This window comes from Monodon monoceros, unplaced genomic scaffold, assembly GCF_005190385.1.
Source record: "Monodon monoceros isolate NGI ecotype Baffin Bay Population unplaced genomic scaffold, NGI_Narwhal_1 Super_Scaffold_18, whole genome shotgun sequence".
In the NCBI taxonomy this organism is placed as follows: domain Eukaryota; kingdom Metazoa; phylum Chordata; class Mammalia; order Artiodactyla; family Monodontidae; genus Monodon; species Monodon monoceros.
In genome coordinates this window covers 44,606,390-44,619,409 of record NW_021703774.1, presented here as the reverse complement: position 1 = coordinate 44,619,409, position 13,020 = coordinate 44,606,390, and the positions used below count along the sequence as shown (strand labels likewise).

At 43.3% G+C, this 13,020-nt stretch overlaps 1 protein-coding gene across 2 annotated transcripts in view; it reads left to right on the top strand.

The window, feature by feature from the left end:
• Nucleotides 1-13,020, top strand: part of CUNH1orf21 (chromosome unknown C1orf21 homolog) — a 227,089-nt gene that overhangs the window by 28,579 nt on the left and 185,490 nt on the right. The window contains exon 2 of one of the 2 annotated variants that reach the window (XM_029227466.1): nucleotides 8,590-8,640. The exons of the other annotated variant lie outside the window; for it this stretch is intronic. The gene's annotated coding sequence lies outside the window, so the exon portion shown is untranslated. The remainder of the gene's footprint in view (nucleotides 1-8,589; nucleotides 8,641-13,020) is intronic. 2 annotated transcript variants of the gene reach the window in all.

The following is a 13,020-nucleotide window of genomic DNA, read 5'->3' as shown; positions in this document are numbered from 1 at the left end:
ATTAATCAATGCTGAGAGGCCAAGTTAATTCTTTGAAGGAGAGCTGATTATCTAATTTTGGATCTTCTTGAACTTTCTACTTCTTTTGTTATTTTGACTATATTGTGACCACAAATCTGCCTACTCCTATAATTAGACTGAAAGAGGGAAAAGAGATGACATTCATATTTGTCCATTTCATCCATTAACTACACAGTTTCACCATTTTTGTTGCACTTTCCCTCTGACCTGCTGTTATACTTTGGTTTGATTGCATTCTTGAGGTGTTTGATCAAAAGTTGGCCATGAGGGGCTTCCCTGGTGGCGCAGTGGTTGGGAGTCCGCCTGCCGATGCGGGGGACGCGGGTTCGTGCCCCGGTCCGGGAGGATCCCACGTGCCGCGGAGCGGCTGGGCCCGTGAGCCATGGCCGCTGGGCCTGCGCGTCCGGAGCCTGTGCTCCGCAGCGGGAGAGGCCACAGCGGTGAGAAAGTTGGCCATGAGAAAAATAAAATTCCTTCAGTCTTTAAAATAAAACAACATTTGACATAGGCTGTCATTAGGAAATTTTTATTATGCTTCTGATAATTTTTAATATAAAATTCCTTCCTGCTTTTTTCCACCCCAGCTTACAAGGAAGCCAAGAAAGCAAATGTGACAATTTCAGATAAATGTGTATTTGAGAGAAGTTTCTTTAGTTTCAAGTTCTCCTTGTCCATTTTTTAAACTATTTAGATGGAGTCGCAGTTTTAAATAATAAATCACAGTTTACCTCCCCCATCAGTGAGATATTCATGATGAGTTAGGATGATTAGGGAATATTGTTTACAGTGGAGCTGTCTGCAGTTTGGGGGTAGTTTCTAAATTCAGCTCTGGAATGGTAATTAGTATAACAAATATCTCTGAACTGGAGCTGAGAACATTATCTGTGGGGCTTTATAAAGTACCTGCTCCATGAATGTGAGGCATTCTGGAAGCCTTGAAGATTTCTGTTTATATGCATACATGTGTGTGCATACTTGTGTAGATGAAAGTGTATAAATACAACCGCATACATAAGACTAACCCTGACCAGAGAGGTATCAACCAAGTGCATGGGAAGGTGATCAGGGGCACATTCATCGAAGAAGTCTAATATGATGGCTTTGTTGGCTGATGGATAGGATTTCAGTGGGTCAAGGTTGTTGGAGAAGGACAGGCAGAGAAAAGAATGAGCAGTAGTGCAGCAATAAGGCATTGTGGAATGTTGGCTGTCCCCAAAGCTGATCGTACCCTTCCCTGCTCTTATCCCTTCATTTGCCTTTCAAAGCCCAGCTCAAGCATCACCTTGTCTTAGGTGCATTCTGGAGGAAGGCTTTGTGTGAAATGGATATGAGTACTGGCATCAGACATTTACGTGCAATGCTCTTGGTCAGTTATGTAATAATAAGTGAAATTTATGTAACGCTATATACCAGGAGGCATTTTTAGTGCCTTGCATAGGTTTAGTCTTTGAACACTACAGCATCCCTCTGAGATAGGAACTACTATTCTTCCCATTTTACAGATGGCGGAGCTAAGGGGCAAAAAGCGTGAGTAACTTGCTGAAGGGCACATAGCTAGAAAGTAACAGTACTGAGGGTAGAACAATGGCACTTGGACACCAGAAACTATTGTCTCAACGCTAAATGCACTGTAACCTTGCTGGGCCACAGCTTATTTATTTGTAAAGCCTTGTGATATGATTTTCAGCACCCTTGTTTAGCATGCAGTGGGTGCTTGTTAATTGGAAATCATTGCTATAATTAATATTTCCTGTCTTCCCAATTTGATTGAAATGTTTTTCTTTTTGTGCATACCTCTCTGATAGCATTATTGCACTGCACCATAATTGTTGATTTGTCTGTTTCACACATTGAACTGTAAGCTTCTTGAGGGCAGGACCTCTACCTAGAGAACCTGTCCCCTAATGGCTCAGTAAATGCTTGTTGAATGAGTAAGTGGATAACATGTTTGGGCTGTCATGGATGGTCTTGCTGCCCAGAAAGCAGCACTGTAGAGTGGTTCCTATCCAGGAATTTAGGGCGTGCAGTACCAGGTTTGAATCTAGCCCCTGCCATCTATTTGCTTTGTGTCTTGTGCAAATTATTTATCTTCCCTTCAGTCTCCACTTCCCTGTTTATTTAATGGGGCCAATAGAGTTGTTATAAAGATCCAGGGAAGATATTGCATATCTTGAATTTAACAGAATTCCTGGTTTCAGATAAATAATTCCTATTTTACTATTATTGAATAACTGCTGAAAGGCAGGTTCTGTGCTATTGGAGTACAGAGGTAAAGATTCCTCTTCCACACAGGAGCGTCACAGCCTCATAGAAGAGAACTGTCGCCAAATGCATTATAATTGTGTGCAATAGTATACAACAATGACACGATTCAGATAAACTGTGGGGGAAAGGTGAAGAGTGGTCATTTTCTTGACGGAGGATATATCCAAGTTGGGTTTTGAAAAATGAGTAGAAGTCCTTAAGGCAAAGTCAAACGAAGCCCTCAGATATCAGGATTGTGGACCTAACTGAATAAGCAATGGGGAGCCAGTAAATTTTTTGAGTAGGAGGGTGACATCAACAGAACTGTCTTTTAGGAAGATTAATCTGACAAAAATATGTAGGATGAGTTAGTGGGGAGAAAAGTGAGGAAGTAAATATCACATAGACCTTCAGTGGAACCTCCTACACGTGATAGAAATCTATTCTGCAGCCCCCCTTACAGATAGATGGTCATCCAGCTCTGCTGGAACACACCCAGCAAGGGGAAGTTCACTACCTCTTAAGGCAGCTCCTTCTTTCCTCTTTCATCCCCTCCTTCCTTCCGTTCCTCCCATCCATCCACCCACCTATTCACTCATCTACCCGCCCATCCACCCACCCACCTACCCTCCCATCTACCCATCCATCCATCCTTTCTTAAGGGTTTCCTTTGTGCCTCTTACTGGGCTAGGTGACGAGAGTGCAAGGTGAATGCAGTATTGTTCTGCCGTTGAGGATCTCCAGTCTTGAATGATCACATGTCCATTATTGAATAATTTTTATTGTTGGAAAGTTCCTTTCTCCTTAGCCTAAGCCAAAAGCTGCTTGCTTTTGAGCCTCTCTCCTACTGGTCGTACTTTTCTCATTATTTCTTCTAAAACACACTAAGTGTGCGCTTCTTTTATGTGACTGCTTTTATTATTTTAAAAACTATCATGCAGCTTCTTCTCTCTTCTTTTGGAAAATCTACTTCCTTTAAAAGGTCCTCGTAAGGCAGGATTTATAAAATTTAAGGACTTTTGGACGTGAATGGGACTTTAGAAGTCAATTAGAATTTATATCTTAAACTTCATCATTTTACAGGTAAGATCTGAGTCACAGGTTAAGTTGTGACTTGCCTAAGATCACAGAGCTAGGTAGTGGCTAAACTGGGACAAGAACTCAGGCTTTAGGTGTCCATACTTGCAAGGGTAGTGCCCTCTCAAACCTTCTCTGCTGATAACCCTTCCCAAACATTCTATAAATTTTCACTATCTCTCACAGAATGTGGAACCAGAAGTTGAGTGAGGTGTCTCAAATGTGTTCCGACCTTGGGAGAGAGCTGTAATGAGAGTTAATAAAGGCCAACATTAACAGAATGTGCCAGGCTTCGTGCCAGCCTCATTACCTGCATTTTCCCATTCAGTCTCCCAATAATCCTTACAGGATGGGTTTAGTACTCCAATTTGAAGACGGGGGAACTGCACTTAAGAGGGAAGTAATTTCCACTCCATGGCCATACAGCTCGTAAGTGCAAGCGCTGGAAATCAAAGTGAGGGCTCTCTGACTTCATGGTCATAGAAGGGCCATTATTAAATAATTTCTTAATGATATATGTATCTTAAAGAAGCTTGTATTGGCTGAAGCGTAGTATTTGTGAGCATGTGTTGAGCTTGTGGTCACCTTGCATTTCTGAAATTTTATAAAAATTTATTGTGGTCTTTATTTTTCTTTCTATTAAATGTTGCACTGTTGGTTTTATCTGGTCTTATTGGTTAAGAGTGGAACAAGGCTCATGCATGGGGCCGGAACACTTGGCTGTGACTGCTGGCTCTATCCCATATGGTTGGGTCAGTGGAGCGTCAGTATTCTCAGATGTCAATCACAACCAGTCCTACTGACCTCGGTGTGGATGTGAGATCAAATTAGACAGTATATGTGGAAGGGCATTGTAAACCGCAAGTTCATGCTAATCCTGATTTTTTAGAACGTGGATTGGGGCCTGCCTTGCCCCTGGGCTCTAGCAAACTTGCTCCTCTCTGTTCTTGCAGGTTTTTCCTGCTCCCAGGAATACCTCCCTCCCTCCCCTCCTCCAACCCCTCAAAATGTTACTCAGCCCTGAAGGCCAAAGTCAAAAGTAAATTTTGGGAAAAAACTTCCCTTACTTCCCTGCCAGAATTAACTTTTTATTGCCAGTGTGTGTTCATACAACTTTTTCTTTTTCCTTTCTTTCTTTTTTTTTTTTTCCGGCCGCACTGTGTGGCATGTGAGAATCTTAGTTCCCTGACCAGGGATCGAACCCGTGCCCCCTGCAGTGGAAGCGTGGAGTCTTAACTACTGGACCACCAGGGAAGTCCCCATACAACTTAGTTTATAGCATCATTATAGCCCTCATCTCAGTTGGCCTTGTATTAATATTTGTTTTGCTCAGATATCCCTACTAGCCTCCTGAGAGCTCCTTGAGAATGGAGACCTTATAGTTTTCATCTTTATGAACCTTCTCTTTCCCTGAGCCTACAAGAGAGTCAAATAGTAGTTCATAGCCATTCCTCCTAGATTTATGTACTAGCAGCTTTGCTAGTTTCCCTTCTGACCTTATTCCCATCAAGATAAAGATGTTGGAAGGGATGGATGGAGTGGAGCTAAGGAGATATTGTGGCCCTGTGTGATGAAGATCTTCCTTCAAGTTGTTGCCCAAGCTTGAATGAACTCTTGGGTTATTGTTATATAATGGTGACTCCTCAGAACAGTGCTCTTGTCAATTTGTCTGTCCTTTCAAAACTGGCCAGGATTACTGCAGGAGCCTCCTAGCTGGTCTCCTTCCAACTTTCCCCTCCAGTTTATTCTGCACACACAGCCAGAGTGGTCTTTTAAAAAAGCCTGTCTGATCATGTTGCTCCCCTGCTGTAAGCCCTTCAGTGACATGCCTCTTTGCTCTCTGGGCAGGAATCTTCAATGGGACCTGCCTGCCCCTCATGCTTGGCCCTGTCTCCTTACTGGGGTGCACTCTTCCTTATTCCAGCCCCACAGGCCTTTTTTTCAGTTCTCTGAAAGCACCCTGCATCTTCCTACTTTGGGGATTTTATGGGGGATAGAGGGAAAGGGCTCTTTTTTTCTTCTAGAAATGTTCCTCCCCTTATCTTTTAATTTGCTAGTTCCTATCTTGATTCTTAGCTTAAATGTCATTCCTCAGAGAAGTGCACCCTCACGAAGCATCTGGTACTTTCCCTTAGTAACTCTGATAATTATTTGTATAATTATTTGCTTTATGCCTATCCCTCCCACAAGACTCTTAAGTTCCCTGAGGGCAGGGACCTTGTGTGTCTTGTTAAGCAAGGCACACTGGGTACTTAGCACAATGCCTGACACACTGCAGGCGCTCAATAGATCATGGCTCTGTAAACAGAAGTACGAATTCATTCATTGGACTGATACTTCTCCGGATTCTCCCGTGTGCAGGGGCCTTGGATCCATCAACTCACAGACCACTTAGGGGTTTCAACCAGGTAAACAAGCCACAGGAAGATGTCACCTTTGCTCACAGGGTGAGTGTACAGACCTCTGAAAGTGGAGAGGGTGGGGTTTCCAGGTCTGCGGTGGGGCTGGCGAAGGTGTCTTGAGAAGGTTATGTTTGAGCTGAATCCAGCCCATATTTTGCCATTTTCAACTCCAGGTATCAGACTGCCACGTAGCTTGCCTAAATCTTGACACCTTAAGTGGACCAGACTTTTCCTGCTCACCAAGAACTCTGTCAAACACCGTATATAAAGTTAACTTGACGTGATACTCTTAGTGAATTATTAGTGTGTAGTGTTTGCAAAAATCTGCTAAAACTCCTTTATGGCTTGGACAGGAATCTTTCTATGGTTTAGTTTCCTGGATCTACCCTATTTGAAAAAAAACAAAACAAAACTCTATCTCCTTTCCTTAGTCTTTGGGGATCCCCAAAGATTTCTCTAGAGAGGCTCTGAGGTCAGGATCTTCTATGTGTCCTGGATTGCTTTTTTTTTTTTTTTTTTTAAAGTTATTTGGCCTTTCACTTCTCACCAGCAGGCCCAGGGAGTTAGTTGGGGGAAAGGAACCCTGGAGTGGAGTCTGAAGGCAGGAATACTCTTCAGTTGGGCCATCTTGAACAAGTTATTTAACCTTTCTTGGCTTTGGCTTCCCATCTTTTAAATGGGGGGCGGAGGTTGAAATGAATGAACTTGGTGTCTCCCTCTGGCTCCTGGCGTTCGGAAGCTTTCCTTTCTAATGTAGTGATCCTCCAATTCCCAAATAGTAGGTGCAATAGCTCTGCCTTCAGTTTGGGAAGTGTGCATCTTACCTTTTCTATCTTTCCCATCGTCTTTGCTTGGAAAAATCTCTTTGGTTGTCTTTCTTTTCTCCCCGCCTCCCCCCAGACTTCGCTCATTTTGGGCATGGCCATCCTAACATTTTTACAGGTTTGAATCATTCTTGGGCAATGACCCTTTGTCCACTTGACTCCAGGACTGGAGCAATCAATGACGTATCTAAAACAGGACCAGGTTTTCCAAGTTTACATCCTGGCTCGGCGTGTGGCCTCTGGCAAGGTACTTAGCCTCCTCTAGGTCCCAGTTTCCTAGGCTGTACAGGGAAGATGACCATAGGTCCCACCCACTTCAGCGGGTGTTGCGAGGTGTCAGTACCCTCCCTGAACACAGTACTTTACACGTGGGGAGCACTCCTTAAGAGCCATTTTTAATATTTGTGCCTCTTTTTGTGCTTCAACCATTAGAACTTTTCCCAGCAAACTTACCCTGAATTCTTTAGCTGTCCCGTATGGCACCTTGCTGTAGAAGACTGTATAAAACTCTACAGGTAAACAGATTTGCTGCATGAAGCAGCATTTAAAATCAGGGCATTTCTGCAGCGAGCAGCTTTGAGGAGGAAGAGGATAGGAGGCAAGGAGGGACCAGGAGAAATGATTCTTTTTCCAAACGTTGTGGGACCTGCTCTACGTGCTCTACCGGGTAATTGACATTAGAATAGCTTCAGATGGGAGGGAGGAAGGAACATGGACAGGGCTGGTCATACATCACAGTGTATCATAATTCATAATATGTACCCATATCTTATATTAAATATCCTTTATATTTAACTGTGTGAGCATTTGATTGTTGCCTTAAAGTAATATTTTGTAGACATTTAAGCAAACATTTGCTAATTTTGGTAGTTCTAATTTCCTTTTGTGTGCTGGAGTCAATGTTTTTCCCCCTCGTTGCAGATGTTTCTGTAGTTCGGTGAGAGTCTGTGGGCCACTACCTGTGCTTGTGGTGGATAAGGTGGTCCTAGAGAGGGCAGGCAGCTGGCTCTGAGCAGACACTGGACTGAGATCAGGTTGCCTTCCTGAAAACCCACATGCAGGGAGTGATGACATCTTTGCACCATTATTGGGGGAATTACAAACAAAGGGATTCGGTTAGGAAGATGGACTTGGGGCAGGAGCTGTGGTCATCCTGCCTTCTTCCATCACCCTGCCCTCAGGCTTCCCTACGCGTTGCTTTTCCCCACCTCACTCTCTCTCCCAACCAACACACATTTGGTCTCGGTGACTCAAGACCGTATACACCATCACGCATTCATTCATCAGACATTCACTGAGTGCCCACCAAGTGCCAAACTCTGGGATTACACAGATGAATTCAATACCCATCCTATCCTCAAAGAGTTCACGGTCCATTTCTCCTCTGCTTATATCACCAGTTGTGAAAAGGGCCCTTAATAAGTTGCTGACACTGGGAAAATAAATAAATTCTGGGAGTGGAGAGGCACTGGAATCTTCTTGGCTCTCCTGTGGTTAAATATGGTGCCCACATCACTCTCCTCACTCCCACGTTGGTAATTGGTTGTAGGAAAGTTCTTTGCACTTGGGAATGACATAATTTTTTTTCTTTAAAAAAAAAAAAAAATCTGTGCAAGTCTCCAATTCTAAAATTCTGCAATTGTATGATTCTAACTTAAATTAGGAAAGCAGGCAGACAGTTTCTGAACGTGTTGCCATGGATGTTGTGTTGAGATGTCTGCTTAGTCACATTTGGTGCCATCTGGCATGAAAGAGTGACTGGATTTTGGTCTGAGGGCAACTCAAGGTACTTAGAGGGATCTGCTGTCCTTCCAATATTCAGTTGAAATGTCCTAGCACCTTAGCAGACCGCCTGCCAGATAAAATACAGTATATTAAAAAATATGAATAATTTTTTTAGTGTAAGTATATCACATGTGGAATACTTTGGGACGTACTTATACTAAAAAATGATCTGTTGTTTATCTGAAATGCAAATTTAACTGGTGATTTTTTTTTTTTTTCCGGCCTAAATCTGGCAGCCCTGGCAGCATCCACCTATAATCTGTGATCTTGGGAACATTTCGGTACAGGTAATACTGCACAAAAGTATCTATCAGATAGTAAGAAAGTTTTCAGTCAGTCAAGTCTGACTCATGTTCCACTGAACGTTCTGCAGTCTGAGTCCCTCCTCACATTTTACTGTTTGTGGAGCTTTGATTAATGTTTCTCTTTCCTGCACTACTAATGAAGTGACAAACAACCATTCTAATAAAATCCTTAAAATGTCCATAAATGTAATTTATATTTCAATTAGCAGTCAGTTACTTACATTTTGAAAAATAGGCTTCTCTTGACTAAATAATATTTGGTGAAGTTTCAATGTACAGTAATTTATGAGTACTTTTGGGCTTTGTTTTTCTTATCTGATAAAATAGCTCCGGAATTTACGTGAGGTCGGGACCTTTTAATTCAAGCACACGCCAGGAGCTATATCCCCAAATACCAGATTTTTCTACAGTTCATCTTTGGTTCTCATTAGCCTTGGAGTATTTATAACTATACCCATTCATCATCCTTTCTTTTGAGATCTGGTGCCTCTGCAAGGAAGAAGGAAATTTACAGCTCTACATTCTTGCAAAATTTATAGGCTTTTGGTGAGTTAAGATATTTGGTGAATATAAATGGAGAACATGAGAGTTTTGCAAAATCCTTAAGATTATTAGGAACTCTTCTGCTTTGCTTTTCCTGATTTTAGTGAAGGAAAAGAGAATATGGAATAATGAATTTGCTGGTTTTCATTATTGTATTTGATATCAAAAGAAAAGTTTCAGAATATATATATATATATTGTTTTTAAACCTTAATTCAGTCATGGAATTTTGGCACTAAAGTTCAGGATCAGTGGTATCCAAGTCAGACCCAAGAGGCACATGCTTTTGTTCTGTCAAGTTTGTAGAGTGAGGAACCATATGTAGTGCTCTGTTTTTGAGCTGTCCCCAGACGTAGGTGGGTGAACTTTCTTCAGAGCCATGGATTCATCCTCACTCTGGCCATTGCTTAGGCAGGTAGATGTCTGCCACAGCCCAAGGCAGCAGTGCATGACCATCTCCTCTTGGCCTCCAGTGGTACAGCAGATACGCAGCCCTTTGCCTGTTTGCAGGGGGAGGTGGGTTGGGGTAAGATGTATGTGCATGGTATTCATCCTGGATCTTCCCTGCTCTGGTCCAAAGCCATAGCCATGGAAAACCCTTTTTCTCTCTGCTCAGGCCACCAAGAGTAGTGCTAGACCAGCAGAGAGAAGGGTAGGTATGCAGAAGGCTTTCTTTCCCAATTCCCTCTTTGCAAGGGACTGAGAAAGGACTGATTTAAAATATACAGTGCATATGTGATGTCCCTTATCTTTGTAAAGTGTAGATCTGAACATACTATTAATACTTGCCTACATAGATGCTTCCAATGGCTCCCATTACCTATGGGAAGAACTGTAAACATCTAAGGATAGCAGCATGTTGGGGACCAAGGCCCAACAGGGCTATGCGGAGAAGAAAGTAGGATGTGAAGATGAGGATGATCCAACAGAAAGGGAGGTGCTGGTGATGCAGGAGAAAGAGGATGATGCAAGAGAGACAGCCTTGGTCAGGTGAGAAAGGAAGGGGAGGTTGGCATTAGCAGAAGGAATACTACTTGCATGGTCACCAGCCGGAAGGCAGAGTATGTGGAATAGATGCAGCGAAGTTGGTGGCGTTACCATCGGAAAGACAGGGTAATTCTCTTTTCATGGCACCTCTTTTCTTTATTATGCGTGTAATAAATATCAGCTGAGAGCAGCAGGGGAAATCTGAGATTTGAAGAAGTGGGAGTGGTCAATGTGGAGAGTTGGCAAGTGCACAGACGCAGGGAGCATAGGGGAGTGCGTGGCGAAGTTGGCTTCCCATTAGAAATGCTCAGCGTAAGGAGAACTCATCACTTGTGTGGTCTGAGGCAGAGTGGCATTGGAACCCACCTCCCAGGAGCCCATGACTTAGCAACACGCTTCCCTGAAGGTCAAAAAATCGATCTGATCTGTGCCATACCGCTCCGTTCCCCACTGAATTGACTTGTTGTTAGATCACATGCTGCCTTTTCCTCCCCTTTGCCCTTCCTGGGCCTTCTCCCACTCCGTTACCCCTCTAGCTCTCCCTTGGTCGTTCATTGATCACTCAGCAGCAGCAGGCATTGGTCTATGTGCTGGGAATTCAGCTGTGAACAAGGCAGATGAGGGCCCTGGAACAACTGTTCTAAGAAGGGGTAGCATCCATAACCAAGGAAAAACAATTGCACACAATACTTCTGAGATACCAAGTGCTGTAAAGTCAATAAACTGAGACAGTGAGCTTGAGTGACTGGGGCGTGAGAGGGGAAGGAACTTCAGAAGGTCCCTCTGAGGACAGGACCTTGGAGTTGAGACCTGAAGGGCAGGAAAAAGCTGGCAGTGGTGGTGCGGGCATCTTCTGTGCCTTGTGGGGAAGGGGAGACTAGATGAAAGAGCAATCCTGTGGGAGTGGGTGTTAGCATGGTGTGAGGAAACCCTCTTGACATTTTTGTTCAGGTGATTAAAATGTTTCAATCCCATCATGGAAGAAATCTCTTGCTTCTCCCTCCTTCTCTCTTCAAAGCTCTTGTTTCAGTAACTGCAAGCAAAGAACAATAAATAAGGAAATCTTTCTCTAATAAGTTTCATCCAGACCTTCCCTTGGCTTCAGTTTTTCCTATCTTAACTCGGTATGTTTGATTCCTATCTTACCTGAGGGTCTTTTTCACTATTTCTCCCTGGTGTCACATCCTGAATGGAAAGATAGCCGCAGCTGAGGGTGAAGGTGGGCTGGAAGGCTGGAGGTACCAGGTTGTCTGTGTGCTTGTTGGGTGGGACCCAGAGGAACTTAGGTTCCATTTGCAGCCATAACGTCACTATACGGACCTTTTCCAGTAGGGGAAAGGAAAACAAACCAGGAAGGCTAAAAGAGGTCGCGTTCTTAGGCACTCTCAGAATTGTCTCTCCTCCTCATTTCTGACAAATATTATAGAGAACTTAGCTTAATTCCCAACCCTGGGTTGCCCTGGAAGTCCTGAGCAGGTACCATTCCAAGAAAAATTTTCATTTGCCAATTATATTTCCCCTTCAGGGATTTGAGAGCCAGAAGGGATCTTGGAGCTTGTCTAGGTCACCCAGGGCGGTCCCTTGGTTCTCCTTCTGTGGCAGTGCTTTGTCTGGTTGACTTGGTGCAGGCAGAGCAGACTGGCCCCTCTAGTACCATAGAGCACTGCTTCCCGATCTTTTTCTACTTTACAGGACCCGTAGAAAATGATCACCTGGGCAAGGCAAATTGGGGTTCATAGACAAGGTTGCTCAAGGCTAGAGATGGGAAGGGGAGCCTGGGTTGGGGCGGATGCGCAGAGCAGGGGGTTTGTATCTTGGCACATGTAGAATCCATTGGTGGTATCTTCTTAGGAAACACTCCTGGTAGACTGTAGTCCTTTACTAGATTGCGGGCCCCTTAACAAGTAGGCTGTTTTTAGTTGTTCTTGAATACTTTAGGCCCTTGAAAAGTCCTTTACAACTGGGAGAGAGCCCAGGAATATGGTTGCCTTAAATGCAACAAGGATCTCTTCGGTGAGAAATAACCACAGAGAATTCTTGCTAAGCCTCATTGATAAGTTACATCTTTGGGCTGCCTGGAGTCACACTGCTCAGGTTGGAGTTCCAGTTCCGCCACTCATTGGCTGTTCCATCCTAAGCAGATTGCTTTCTCTCTCAAGGGCATTTCCTCATCTGTGCAATGAGCATAACACTATTTGGTATGTGACAGAGTCCAGGCCCTTCCCTAGAACTATCTGACTTAAAAGCCCTTGCTCTAAGTCACTCTTTTATTAACACAAACACATTTATAAGACGCTGGAAAAGTCAGAGGTTGCATTTTTTGGGGAAAGATTTTGTGGGTTAGTTAAAATAGCTATTGTCCAATAATGCCTGGATTTGTAAAGCAGTTGAGAGTCATCATATCAATGCATTATTGGGCATAATATTATGTTTTAGAGTTACAAAGGTGGTCAAAATAAAGATGGTATGAAAAAGTAGGGGAAGTGAGCCTGATGATTTCTTAAGGTTTTTGTGGTGGTTAACTTAGAAGAAATGAAAATAAAGTAAGAATTCAGCTTGGTTACAAATCAATTTATTTAAAGAACTCCCCTCCCCCCCCAATAATATTAGACTTGTTTCTTGCTTCTACTTTCCCAGTTTTGATTGGGGCTGAGTCTCATGAGAGTGAGGGTCCACTGTGCTGGATTTAAAATGGTTGTTGGGAGAGGACAGTAGGAAGTGATATCTGGTTTCTCCACAATAGATATTGATTGCTTTGGTAGAAATTAGCATGATTGAGACTTGCCTGAAGATGAATAGCACCAGAAACCGTCAATTTCCTTATTTTCTTTTT